Raw genomic sequence first — 13,591 nt, 5'->3', positions numbered from 1 at the left:
CCCAGCTGTCTGCCTATTTTTAATAACCAGCAAAGGTAAAGCAAAGACCCACTTTTATTTTTATTTTTTTTAAATGATATATTTATATATTAGGTTAAACTAGGCTCTCTAGTGTGTATATTTATACTGTATGTATATATATATATATATATATATATATATATATATATATATATATATATATATTGCCGAATCTGGCTGAGGAAAAATTTGCAGATAAGCACTGGCTCGTTGAATAGTATTGGTCAGTTTAATGCAATTTTTTTATTCGCATAGCCCTTGTCTGATTTATATGCTAATGTGAGCGAGGCCTTACAAGGTATTTCCCTAAATTGTTTTGAGCTAGTGACCGGTCCTCTTTAAGGACTTCAATTTCTCACAAGACATATTTTCCCCAAAATAAGCTCTAGCTTGAATGTTCGTCCTTTTAAGGCTTAAATATAAGCCCTACCCCAAAAGTAAGACATAGTTGCAGTTCAATAATGAAGTGTTCATGCAGCTACAAAAGTTAAAGATACTGGAGGACTCTTCATTATAGACAGTGGGCACGCCCAAAAGAGAGAAGACAGAGCCGGTAATCAAACTTACCAGACCCTGAATGGGAGGTTGTGGAACATGAGGACCTGTGGTGGAACACATTGAGGACCTGCGGTGGAACGCATCAATGGTGGTAAAGCAGACAGCTGGGGGCTGCTATTATCAGGCTTGGAAGGCTCATGGTTATTGGGCCCTTCCCAGCCTTAAAATAGCAGCCCTTAGTCCCCCAGAAATGGAGTATCCATTAGATGCACCAATTCTGGCAGTTTGCCAGGCTCTTCCCGAATGCCCTAGTACAGTGTCAATCGAGGTAATGGTTTTTGGGGTTGATGTCAGCTGTGTAGAGTCAGCTGGAATCAAGCCCTGGTGTTAGTAATGGAGAGGTATCTATCAGACATCCGCATTGATGCATTCCACTGCAGGTCTTCCATGTGTTCTGTGGCGCCCCTGACCTGGTCAGGCACCACTGAGTACTGCACCCATGCTGGGGACAGTACAATACAGGTAATCCAGAAGGCTGACCGAGGTGTGACTACACAGGCGCATAGTGATCAGGTCTCACACATGTACCTATGAGAGGACCCCTGGGGATCCCAGGAGGGGGAAAAGCCTTCTCCTCCACTGGAATAGTGGAGGGGGCCAAAAGCCTCCATCTCCTCTCAAGGGGTGTGGTAAGAGAGCCTGGTTGCTAGGTGGCGTAGGCAAGAACAGGAGAGGAGGAGCAGTGAGCCGGTTCAGGGCAGAGTCCAGGGAGCTCCGAGGAGAGCTGACCCCTTCCCCTGGGCTGTTGCAGTCTGACAGCGTCCGCGCAGTGGCTACCGACGGGGGAGAACGGTCACCTAGGAGGGCTACCCGAAACCCATCTCCAGCTAGAGAGAGAGCACAGAGTGGGAAGTAAGGAGACTGCTAGGGAGAACCAGGCCCAAACGGGCGGCAGATCCCGGAGCGGGGATAGATCCACCTTTCCCTGCTAAACCTGCCGGTGTGGGGCCCTCAAAGCCCACACCACAACACCTAAAAGCCGCAGCCACGTAGCCACAGTTAGGGCCCACAGTTCACAGGAGGCAAGCAGCTGGAGTGATCTGGTCCAGGCAACAAGCAAACGGCAAACGAAGGGGAGAGAGGCTTCAGCAACTTCCCTGGGTGACCCCCATAGGGACTAAAAGTCGGGGTTACCCCAAACCACCAAGGGCTAAGGAAGGCGAGTTGGTAGTCACCATCAGAAGTCAGCCTGAAGGATACCTGGTTCCAGCCTGGTTCATCCCAGCTACGCCCGGGTTACTCACCCTGCCATCAACTGTGAGTAAAACCCCTGAAAGACATCCTGCGTGTGTGGAGTTATTCTGCGCCTTGTGGTTCTACACACCTATACAGGGCCCTGGGGCTTGCCTCACTCTCAGGAGGCTATCCCAACTGACTGCACACACCATCAGCCCCAGGCGACCCTCAACCTGCAGTGGCGGTCACCACTGACCGCAATTCTGAGAGTGGCGTCACGACAAATAGAAGATCTCCTACCAGTGACAAGATCCAGCAGAGTGGAGTCCCTGAAGGTAATGCACCGACACAGCGTTCTCGGGGCTTCACATCTGGCGTCACGAACAGGATAAGGACTAGACCTGTCTAGACAGGTGACCATGTGCCTGGGCGGTCCGCTTGAAAAATTGGAAGCGCCGCCATATTGCCACCATGAAAAGCGCGCTGAAAAACAACAGCAGCCCGCGCTGGGAGAAGTTACCGCCCACGAAGAGGTGTGGCTACCCAGAGATCCCCTGCAGAGTTCTGACCTCGCTTGTGAAGAGAGCGGAAGCGTCCAGAGACGGCGGAACGGAAAAGAGGCCAGCAGCTTGTTGCTAGAGAAAATGGCGTCTGAAGGCAGAGACCCAGAGCCAGGCTCCGCTGCCTGGTGGTGTCGGGAGCTCGCCGAGTTCTGCGATCAACTGGAGGCCAGGGTCGGAAGGCTGATCAGAGAGGGACGGACGGAGTTTCTGTGGATGACCGCGGCGGTTCAGGCCTATGAGGGGAGAGCCGCGCGCCGAGTGCCAGACCGGGCGGTGACGACTCAGACCCCGATGCTGCCACCGATGGGTGAGTCCAGTGATGCCCCTGCCGGCGCGAGTGCCCCGACCCCTGCTACCACGCCCGCAGTCCCTGAAGAGGCGCCCGGCGCGGCGACGCTGAGCCAGGCCGCAACCACGCCAGGTGCGGCCCGCCAAGCCCCGGCCGCCGCAGCGATGCCCTGCTCGGCCCACCAAGACCCGGTCCCTGCAGCAACGCCCAGTCCGGCCCGCAGAGAACCGGCAGCCACCGCGACCCTCATCCACGCCGCAGGTGTGACGCTGACCCAGGCCGCCGCCTTGCTAGGCCCGGCCCGCCGAGACCCCACCGCAGCAGCAACGCTCGTCCGCGCCGCAAGTGAGGTGCTGAACCAGGCCGCAGCCCCGTCAGGTGCGGCCCGCCAAGCTCCGATCGAGGCAGCGACGCCCAGCCCAGCCTGCAAAGACCCCATCGCAGCTGCGACGCCGATCCAAGCTGCGCCAGAAACGCCCATCCAGGCCGCCGCCATGCCAGGCGCGGCCCGCCAAGACCAGGCCGCCGCCATGTCAGGCGCGGCCCGCCGAGACAAGATTGCATCACCATTTTCCCCGGCCTGCAAGGCCAGAGCAGACACTGCTCCCCAGTCCAAGGAGGTCCCTGCTAGGAAGCCCACGCTGGGGGAGGACCCTGCATACTGGCAGCTGAAGGCTGACATGGAGGCCAAGTTCCCACAGGAGATGGTGGATCGGTACATGCTCCCTCCGCATACCCCCAAGACGACTCCTGCAGCAACCATGCCGAAGAGATCCCCGCCTGGGCCGGCTGAGGAGCACCCATCCCCAGCACTGCCACCACCGGAGTGCTCAGAAGAACTAAGGGGGAGGGGAGGCCAGGAAGCTGAGGAGCTGACTCAGGAGCTACCAGCAGTGGATCCATGCCCAGAGCCGGAGATGTTGCCCTATTCCCGCTGGGATGAAGAAGACCTGACACCGTCTGCTGAAGAAGATTTGCCCAAAAGCCTCACCTGGGAGCTGGTAAGCTGTACCTCGCAGAATCCAGTCCGCAAGACACGGCGCCGTAGCAGAACCCAGTCTTTCCCTGCACCGCCATCCCCAGAGCAGAGAGAAGTCACGGCCCGAGACCTAGAAGAAAAACGGTTCCTGAGAAGAGCCAAAGCACAGGTCAGAGGACCCCTTTGTAGAGGAGTTGTGGAAGACTTTAACTTGAAGAGCGGATATGGCTTTATAGTGGCACCAGGTATAAAGGAAGGTATCTTCGTCAATAGAAGAGATGTGAGAGCTCATTTGCCCAGAGGACACCCTGGCAGAAACTTAAAGATGGGAGACTCCGTACAATTTACCATGCATCAAGGCGAAAGAGGCTGGTATGCGCTAGATGTAGCACCATGTCCTAAAGAAGAAGACAGGAAAGACAGCGATAAAGAAAGAAAAGACAAAGGACCCACTGATGAGACTACCACAGATGAAGAAAGAGGTCAAGGAAGCAACAGGTGCCGCAGCCCTACAGGCCCAAGCCCTGGTGAGGAGGAGTCTGCATAAAGTTCATGTAAAGTAAAGCAAGTTACCAGTTTTGAAGTTTTGCAACGTTACTGTTTAAGAGATGTGCCCACATAAACTAATGTGAGAAATGAACCTTAAGGCTATGAACTGGCTATAGCCACAAACTCTCGCAGTGTAAATAGTTACACCAGAGGGCACCACCACCACCAGAGTCAGCCTGTTTAGGGGCTTGGCTCGTCTGCAACCAGGGGGGGCACGTCCGTATATAGGGCCTTGGCTTACCTGCAACCAGAGAGCATGCCTGTTTATGGGCCTGGCTCTCCACCACAAAGAGGGTACCTGGTCAGCACCAACTGTGGAGGCCGCCTCTACACCCTGCCAGAAGAGGCTGAAGGCGCGGATCCACCAGGCCAGGTATACCCTGAAACCACCAGCCCATGGAAGCCGCCTCTACATCCTGCCAGAAGTGGCTGAAGGCGCGGCCAACGTGAAAGGGTTTGGGTGGGTTAACGGACTTGTGGGTGGAGGGTGGTGATGTATGGTACCTGGTGCTTTTAAAAATGTTTTACATGTTTTAATGTTTTATGCATTTTAAAATGTTGTCTTGCAGCCCGAGGACGTGCTGGTGATAACTAAGGGGGAATGTGGCGCCCCTGACCTGGTCAGGCACCACTGAGTACTGCACTCATGCTGGGGACAGTACAATACAGGTAATCCAGAAGGCTGACCGAGGTGTGACTACACAGGCGCATAGTGATCAGGTCTCACACATGTACCTATGAGAGGACCCCTGGGGATCCCAGGAGGGGGAAAAGCCTTCACCTCCACTGGAATAGTGGAGGGGGCCAAAAGCCTCCATCTCCTCTCAAGGGGTGTGGTAAGAGAGCCTGGTTGCTAGGTGGCGTAGGCAAGAACAGGAGAGGAGGAGCAGTGAGCCGGTTCAGGGCAGAGTCCAGGGAGCTCCGAGGAGAGCTGACCCCTTCCCCTGGGCTGTTGCAGTCTGACAGCGTCCGCGCAGTGGCTACCGACGGGGGAGAACGGTCACCCAGGAGGGCTACCCGAAACCCATCTCCAGCTAGAGAGAGAGCACAGAGTGGGAAGTAAGGAGACTGCTAGGGAGAACCAGGCCCAAACGGGCGGCAGATCCCGGAGCGGGGATAGATCCACCTTTCCCTGCTAAACCTGCCGGTGTGGGGCCCTCAAAGCCCACACCACAACACCTAAAAGCCGCAGCCACGTAGCCACAGTTAGGGCCCACAGTTCACAGGAGGCAAGCAGCTGGAGTGATCTGGTCCAGGCAACAAGCAAACGGCAAACGAAGGGGAGAGAGGCTTCAGCAACTTCCCTGGGTGACCCCCATAGGGACTAAAAGTCGGGGTTACCCCAAACCACCAAGGGCTAAGGAAGGCGAGTTGGTAGTCACCATCAGAAGTCAGCCTGAAGGATACCTGGTTCCAGCCTGGTTCATCCCAGCTACGCCCGGGTTACTCACCCTGCCATCAACTGTGAGTAAAACCCCTGAAAGACATCCTGCGTGTGTGGAGTTATTCTGCGCCTTGTGGTTCTACACACCTATACAGGGCCCTGGGGCTTGCCTCACTCTCAGGAGGCTATCCCAACTGACTGCACACACCATCAGCCCCAGGCGACCCTCAACCTGCAGTGGCGGTCACCACTGACCGCAATTCTGAGAGTGGCGTCACGACAAATAGAAGATCTCCTACCAGTGACAAGATCCAGCAGAGTGGAGTCCCTGAAGGTAATGCACCGACACAGCGTTCTCGGGGCTTCACAGTTCCACCACAGGTCCTCACGTTCCATAGTGCTACTGTTCGGAAACAGTACTGTATCACTGGATGTTTCTGTGTCAAGATTTGTTGAGCCAAAGGGAAAGGTAAGGAATGACACGTATATTCTTGGGTGGGAAGAGATCAGTGGTGGAAGGACAGTGGCTCTTTTTTGAAGGTCTGTGTGGTTCACTCTCATTTTGGTGTCTCTTGTGTGGACACTTTGGTTTCCAGTACTATGGATACTCTGTGTTCGTGGCCATTTTTTATGTGCTTTATCATGCATGTTGATCTACATAAAATGGAACAAAGAATTTCGCAACAAATAATTATTTCAACCATGGAGATTCCAACATTCATTTTGGCACTGACAATGGAAGCAAGCTTCCGGTTGGGTGTCATGAGGAGCACCTAGATCCCGGTAGTGCTGGTAGACGGGGCAGGCACTCAATAGTTCACCCACAATCTCAGCTGAACCCTCCATATCACAGACAATAGTTATAAACTCTTTAAAGTGAAGCTCCAGGCAAAAATACCCCCCAAAAATGGCCCTACCCAAAGATGGGTAAAACCAAACCACTCTCCAAAATTTACTTACCTGTATGGTGAACCATCCAATATTAATCAATATCGTTAATATCCAATGTTAGGGGGTAATGTTTTACATATGCCCCTATGATCATTTTCACAGAAAATTTAGGGTTTTGGGGGGTGGAAATGACCCATGTTCAGGCCCCCAAAATATTTTTTTTAGTATTTGCCCAAAGATTCAGTTTAATTTTGTTTTTTATACATAATGAAAATATAACAATAAATGATCAAATGAGGAATAAAACATTTCAATAAAATCTGTAAAGATATATCACAGTACATTGGAAGATGGAAATGATTGGCCGACGTGTGCCGTATTGGCCGAACCCACCTTCTAGTCCCGCCCATGAGGAACCTTGGGATTTACTTTTATTTGATCTTAGCTAAACTAATCACTTATCAATCCCACAGAATATCCCAAAATTTTAACCGGTAAGAAGAGATTTAGGGGGAGCTTTCACTGACCCATTTTCACATATACTTGTATTTGATAAATCCGATAGGATATCCCAAAACATTAACAAGTAAGAAGAAAGAGATTTAGGGGGAGCTTTCACTGACCTTAAAGGGGTTGTCCAAGATTAGAAAAGAAAACATGGCTGCTTTCTTCCAGAAACAGCGCCAGCATCTTGGCTGAGCTACGGTGAATGAAGCTGAGCTGCAATACCACACTCCACCTCTGGACAGGTGTGGCGCTATTTTTGTGAAATATCAACCATGTTTTTCTAAGCTTGTACTACCTCTTTAATGTCAATTTTTCAACACAATTTCCAGGACACATTTTCATTATCAAGTTAATAACCCCAATGTTGATATTATTACCAAACACCCGAGTGTTCGCCTACAAAAAAAAAAGCATTAAAATATAACAGTTTCCTTCTCCAGAGAATATGAGATACACATGACGTATAAGACTTCAATGTATTCTCTATTATTTGGGCTGATAAGGCGAAATCACCCGATCGAAGGACCATTGAATACGACAGATGACTATCAGCTTTTATCAATTACTTAAAAAATTAGTTTTGCCAATTTGTATGAAGATTTTCATTGCAGACTTTAATTAAAGGAGCACTAAACCTAAAAATGATTAATAACCGTAAAAGAGGAATAAACCTGACCCCTACTGTTAAGCAATTTGCAGGATTTTCTGTGTTTCTGTCTGGGAACACAATGTTTAATTTCCTGATGATATTTTCCAATTTTAACTAAGGAGATACTTAGCAGTGCCGACTAACCAAGTGGGTGAAGGGTTAACAATGTTTTTGTACTATTTAAACAATGCGGGGGGGGGGGAGAGTCTGATAGGTGTGTCACGGTTGACAGACAACCCTATGGTGTCTGGCTATAGAAGGTCGCTGTGTTTGGCTGCACAAACTGCTCCTTGATATTCTAACCTTTTCCTCTGCGGTGTGAATGGAGTTTTGTGTGTTCTCTCTGAGGGTTTACGTTTTCCCCTTTAGGACCCTGCAGAGATCTTTTCCTTTCAGCTACTAATCATTATCCCTCACCCTCTGTGTCTTTATATACCTACTTGGTAAGTTGCTGGTGATAGTCAAGTTTCTATATGGTCCTGATTGTAAGTAGTCTGTTTGTAATCATGTGAATGGAGTTTTATGTGTCTTTTCTGTTAGGGTTTACTCTTTCCCTGTTAGGACTCTGTGGAGATCTTTTCTCTTCAGCTGCTAATCATTATCCCTCACCCTCTGTGTCTTTATTTACTTGCTTTTCCCCTTGGTATGTTGCTGCTGATAGAGTTAAGTTTCTATATGGTCCTGATTGCAAGTAGTCGGCTTGTAATCATGTGAATGGAGTTTTATGTGTCTTTTCTGCTAGGGTTTACCCTTTCCCTGTTAGGACCCTGCGGAGATCTTTTCATTTCAGCTGCTAATCATTATGGCAATGATAAAGCTATAGCCGAAACGCGTCTTGCCGTGCGTTTACAGCAGTAATCTTCCATCTCTGCCTGAATTGATTTGTTTTTTTACTGCTATCTGTACTTTTTATTTATTTTTGAAATAAAGAAAATATTTTTTATTCATCAACAACCGTTGAGCTTGCTGGATTTATTCTTCCTCTTCTAATCATTATCCCTCACCCTCTGTGTCTATATGCCTGCATTTCCCCTTGGTTTGTTGCTGGTGATAGAGTTAAGTTTCTATATGGGGCTAATTGCAAGTAGTCGGCTTGTAATCATGTGAATGGAGTTTTGTGTGTCTTCCCTGTTAGGGTTTACTCTTTACCCTTTAGGACTCTGTGGAGATCTTTTCCTTTCATCTGCTAATCATTATCCCTCACCCTCTGTGTCTTTATTTACCTGCATTTCCCCTTGGCAAGTTGCTGGTGATAGAGTTATGTTTCTGTGCGGTCCTAATTGCAAGCAGTCGCCTTTTAATCATGTGAATGGGGTTTTGTGTGTCTTTTCTGCTAGGGTTTAGTCTTTCCCCTTTAGGACTCTGTGGAGATCTTTTCCTTTCACCTGCTAATCACTATCCCTCACCCTCTGTGTCTATATATACATCTGCATTTCCCTTTGGCAAGTTGCTGGTGATAGTTAAGTTTCTATACAGTCCTAATTGCAAGCAATCGGCTTGTAATTATGCAAATGGAGTTTTGTGTGTCTTATCTGTAAGGGTTTATCCTTTCCCCTTTAGGACCCTGTGGAGATCTTTTCCTTTCAGCTGCTAATCATTATCCCTCACCCTCTGTATCTTTATATACCTGCATTTCTCCTTGATATGTTGCTGGTGATAGTTAAGTTTCTATATGGTCCTAAGTCATATGCAAAGGATTGTTAAAAATCCACTTTTGACTTTTAGGACCGCTACTTCCAATATGTGGTGCTGCGCTAGAGTTTGTCTCCTTGCCTGGTGAGACAATTTGTATATGGTCCTGATTACAAGTAGTCGGCCTATAATCATGTGAATGGAGTTTTATGTGTCTTTTCTGTTAGGGTTTGCTCTTTCCCCTTTAGGACCCTGCAAAGATCTTTTCCTTTCAGCTGCTAATCATTATCCCTCACCCTCTGTGTCTTTATATACCTGCATTTCTCCTTGATATGTTGCTGGTGATAGAGTTAAGTTTCTATACAGTTCTGATTGCAAGCAGTCGCCTTGTAATCATCTGAAGATATGTTGCTGTTCCTCTCCCTAAGGGGTACTTCACACACAGCGAGATCGCTACTGAGATCGCTGCTGAGTCACGGTTTTTGTGACCTCATTAGCGATCTCGCTGTGTGTGACACTGAGCAGTGATCTGGCCCCTGCTGTGAGATCGCTGCTCGTTACACACAGTGCTGGTTCGTTTTTTTATTGTTGCTCTCCCGCTGATAAGCACACATCGCTGTGTGTGACAGCGAGAGAGCAACAATCCTGAATGTGCAGGGAGCAGGAGCCGGCGTCTGACAGCCTGCGGTAAGCTGTAACCAAGGTAAACATCGGGTAACCAAGGTGGTTACCCGATATTTACCTTCGTTACCAGCCTCCGCAGCTCTCACGCTGCCAGTGCCGGCTCCTGCTCCCCGCACACGCTAAGCTAAGCGGTGTGCGCTGGTAACTAAGGTAAACATCGGGTAACCATACCCGATGTTTACCTTAGTTACCAGTGTCCGCAGCTTCCAGACGCCGGCTCCGTGCAAGCGCAGCGTCGCTTGCACGTCGCTGCTGGCTGGGGGCTGGTCACTGGTCGCTGGTGAGATCTGCCTGTTTGACAGCTCACCAGCGACCATGTAGCGATGCAGCAGCGATCCTGACCAGGTCAGATCGCTGGTGGGATCGCTGCTGCGTCGCTAAAGTGTGACGGTACCCTAAGTCATCTTGGAGATACCGTATTTTTCGGACTATAAGACGCACCCTGGTTTTAGAGGAGGAAAATAGGAAAATAAAACTTTAAGCAAAAAAATGTGGTCATGACACACTGTTATGGGGCGAGGATCTGCTGCTGACACTGTTATGGGGGTAATGTCCCCAAATTCTCTACTAAGGTACTCCATCCTGGTAATGATCCTCCTGCCTTGTATATGATCCTGCTATAAACCCCCATCCTGCTCATATACCCCCCATCCTGTTCATATACCCCCATCCTGTTCATATACCCCCATCCTGTTCATATTCCCCCATCCTGCTCATATACTCCCATCCTGCTCATATACCCCCATCCTGTTCATATACCCCCATCCTGTTCATATTCCCCAATCCTGCTCATATACTCCCATCCTGTTCATATACTTCCATCCTGTTCATATACCCCCCATCCATCCTGCTCATATACCCCCATCCTGGTCATATACCCCCCATCCTGTTCATATACCCCCCATCCGTCCTGCTCATATACTCCCATCCTGTTCATATACCCCCATCCTGTTCATATACCCCCCATCCGTCCTGCTCATATACTCCCATCCTGTTCATATACCCCCATCCTGTTCATATACCCCCCATCCGTCCTGCTCATGTACTCCCATCCTGTTCATATACCCCCCATCCGTCCTGCTCATATACTCCCATCCTGTTCATATACCCCCATCCTGTTCATATACTCCCATCCTGTCCATATACCCCCCATCCATCCTGTTCATATACCCCCCATCCTGCTATATGCCCCCATCGTGCTCATATACCATCCTGGTATATGGCCTGTATCCTATAGCACAGAGAAAAAAAACCAAACGTTTATACTCACCTTTTCCTCACTCCCTGCAGCCGATCATCTTCCTCTCTGCACCACTGACCTGTGTGTGTGGAGCCGTTCCCCTGCAGCACGCGATGTCTTCCTGTCTGTGCCGATCAGCTGACCGGCATAGATCAGCTGACCGGCACAGATCAGCTGACCGGCACAGACAGGAAGACATCGCGTGCTGCGGGGGAACGGCTCCACACACGGGGACGGGTGAGTGTACTGATTCACTGCACCCCGCGCTGATAATGATGTGCGGGGGGCAGTGAATATAGCCGCACATGATCACTCCAGGCTGTAATTGCCAGGGGTGATCATGCGGACCGGCTCTTTACTATGCGCGCGTCCCCGCTCGTCGTCCCGCCCACCTGTCAGCGCCGGCTTCTGCGCTGAGAAATGGGCGGGAGGATGGGCGTGCATATGTAATGAGCGGGCACACGTGGTCACAGCAGGCTGCTACAGCCTGCTCGTGCCCCCGATGCCCCGCTCCACCGCAGCACCTCATTCCCCGCAGCCACAGTCAGACCATAAGACGCACCCCCAACTTTCCCCCAACATTTGGGGGAAAAAAAGTGCGTCTTATGGTCCGAAAAGTACGGTAAGTTGTTTGTTTTCCCCTCTTTGTTTTCCCTGTGTGTTCTTTAGGACTTAGTGGGGTTGACTAGCGCTCATCCTGCCCATTCATTACTTAGGGCCCAGTTCAGGGTAAGCCAGGGCCAGGTATCCTGCTTGGCGCATAGGTGGAGAACCTATCTAGGGGCATCAGGGGAGCCAATGGAAGGTTTTATAAGAGGTCACCATCTCCCCCTTCCCTAGACATAGGGTTTACCTCTTCCCTTCCCTCCCTTTTCACCGTTAGCTTGGTATTTCCCCATACCTAGCATGACAGGAAGGATCCTGCTTCAGACAGTTGTGTAAGTGCGAGGGCACATGGTTAAAATGCTGCGACACCTAGAGAATATTTCCCAAATTGAATTACTTTATAAGAATAAGTAAAAGGAAATGGAGATATATAATGAGGAAATTCTGGGGTAGTTTTCCTTTTCTTTTATAGGTTTAGAGCTCCTTTAATACTGAATAGGCTGATCTATCAGAAGGTTTGACCTTCAAAGGGAGTCTGTCATATAAAAAACAATATTAACCTGCAGATAACGGGGTTAATCTTGAGGTTAATAGTATTTGGCACCTGCCCGATGCCCTACTTAGAGCCCCACTGCCGGGAGAAAATTAACTTTATTCATCCTGGCAGTGTTCGGCTTTCAGTCTTCAGGCTTTCAGTCTTCAGGCTTTCAGTTTTTTATACATGATAGATCCCCTTTAACAAGTCTATAGTGAAAATGACAAATTTAGATATTAAAAATTGTTTCTTTGGTAAATCAGAGTTTGGGAATAAAAGGGAATTTATCATAAGGTGTTAGATCTCACCTAGAGAAGGTAGGAACCCACGAAAGTACCATCGATGCCACAGAAAAACTTAGAATAGGATTTTCTTTCACCACCAGAGAATTAAAGGGGTTGTCCACTACTTTGACATTGATGGCCTAACCCGCACTCCCGACGATCAGCTGTTGTTGGTCGCGGCAGCAGGTGGCCGGAAATGCTCAGTTCCGGAGCTGCTCCTTCTTCTGATAGTGGCGGCGGCCGAGTACTGCATATCCGCCTCCCATTGATCTGAATAGGAGGCAGATGTGCAGTACCCATCCAAAACTAAATATTTCCAGCTGTCTGCTGCCACCGCCGGGACCGTGATCAGCTGATTGGCGGGAGTGCGGGGTGTCGGTCTCTGGCCAATCAGACATTAATGACCTATCCTAAGGATAAGCCATCAATGTCAAAGTAGTGGACAACCCCTTTAAGGATTTGATTATTTTGATCGTGTGACGTAATAAAGGGCTTAGACCCCAAACTAACATCATCTATGTAAAGTCCCTGTAATGTTGATGACGTCCATGCCTTAGTTTTATAGAAATCCATCCCAAGATGTCGCTCAAGAGCCACCATTCCCAAGGAGGTCAGAGTAAGGTCCTTACAATGTTTGACAGCCAGACTATCGATCTGTTCGTGCATTGCCCCCTGGACGGGATCACGGGTGGGAGAGGAAGTCACAGAGAAGAGTTACCTGTCAGTCACTGAAAAAGGCTGGTGGGGGGCGTGAAAAGAGGGAGATTGACCGGAGAGCTGTAGGTTAAGGGCCAAGCCCCCTACATTTGCGGCTCATTTGCCTATGAATATCTATAAAACGGAGGTATGGATATCATCATCATTACTTTTGACCTTACATAGATTATTAGTTTGGGGTCTAAATTCCCTTTAAATTTTAGGTCAATGAAAATGTGATTCACTTTAACTTGTGGTTAATATCCAACCTGGAGAATCATGTGTGCCACCTCAGAAAATTAATCCAGGCTTCCTTGAAAATCCAGTAGACCCTATAGGTCTACATTG

The 13,591-nt window shown here is 49.3% G+C and overlaps 1 protein-coding gene across 5 annotated transcripts in view; it reads right to left on the bottom strand.

Annotated features, from left to right (window-relative positions):
* Nucleotides 1-13,591, bottom strand: part of ATP2B3 (ATPase plasma membrane Ca2+ transporting 3) — a 375,958-nt gene that overhangs the window by 31,910 nt on the left and 330,457 nt on the right. The gene's annotated exons all lie outside the window — the stretch shown is intronic.

This window comes from Anomaloglossus baeobatrachus, chromosome 9 (assembly GCF_048569485.1).
Source record: "Anomaloglossus baeobatrachus isolate aAnoBae1 chromosome 9, aAnoBae1.hap1, whole genome shotgun sequence".
NCBI lineage: Eukaryota > Metazoa > Chordata > Amphibia > Anura > Aromobatidae > Anomaloglossus > Anomaloglossus baeobatrachus.
This window is presented reverse-complemented; position numbering and strand designations above follow the sequence as displayed.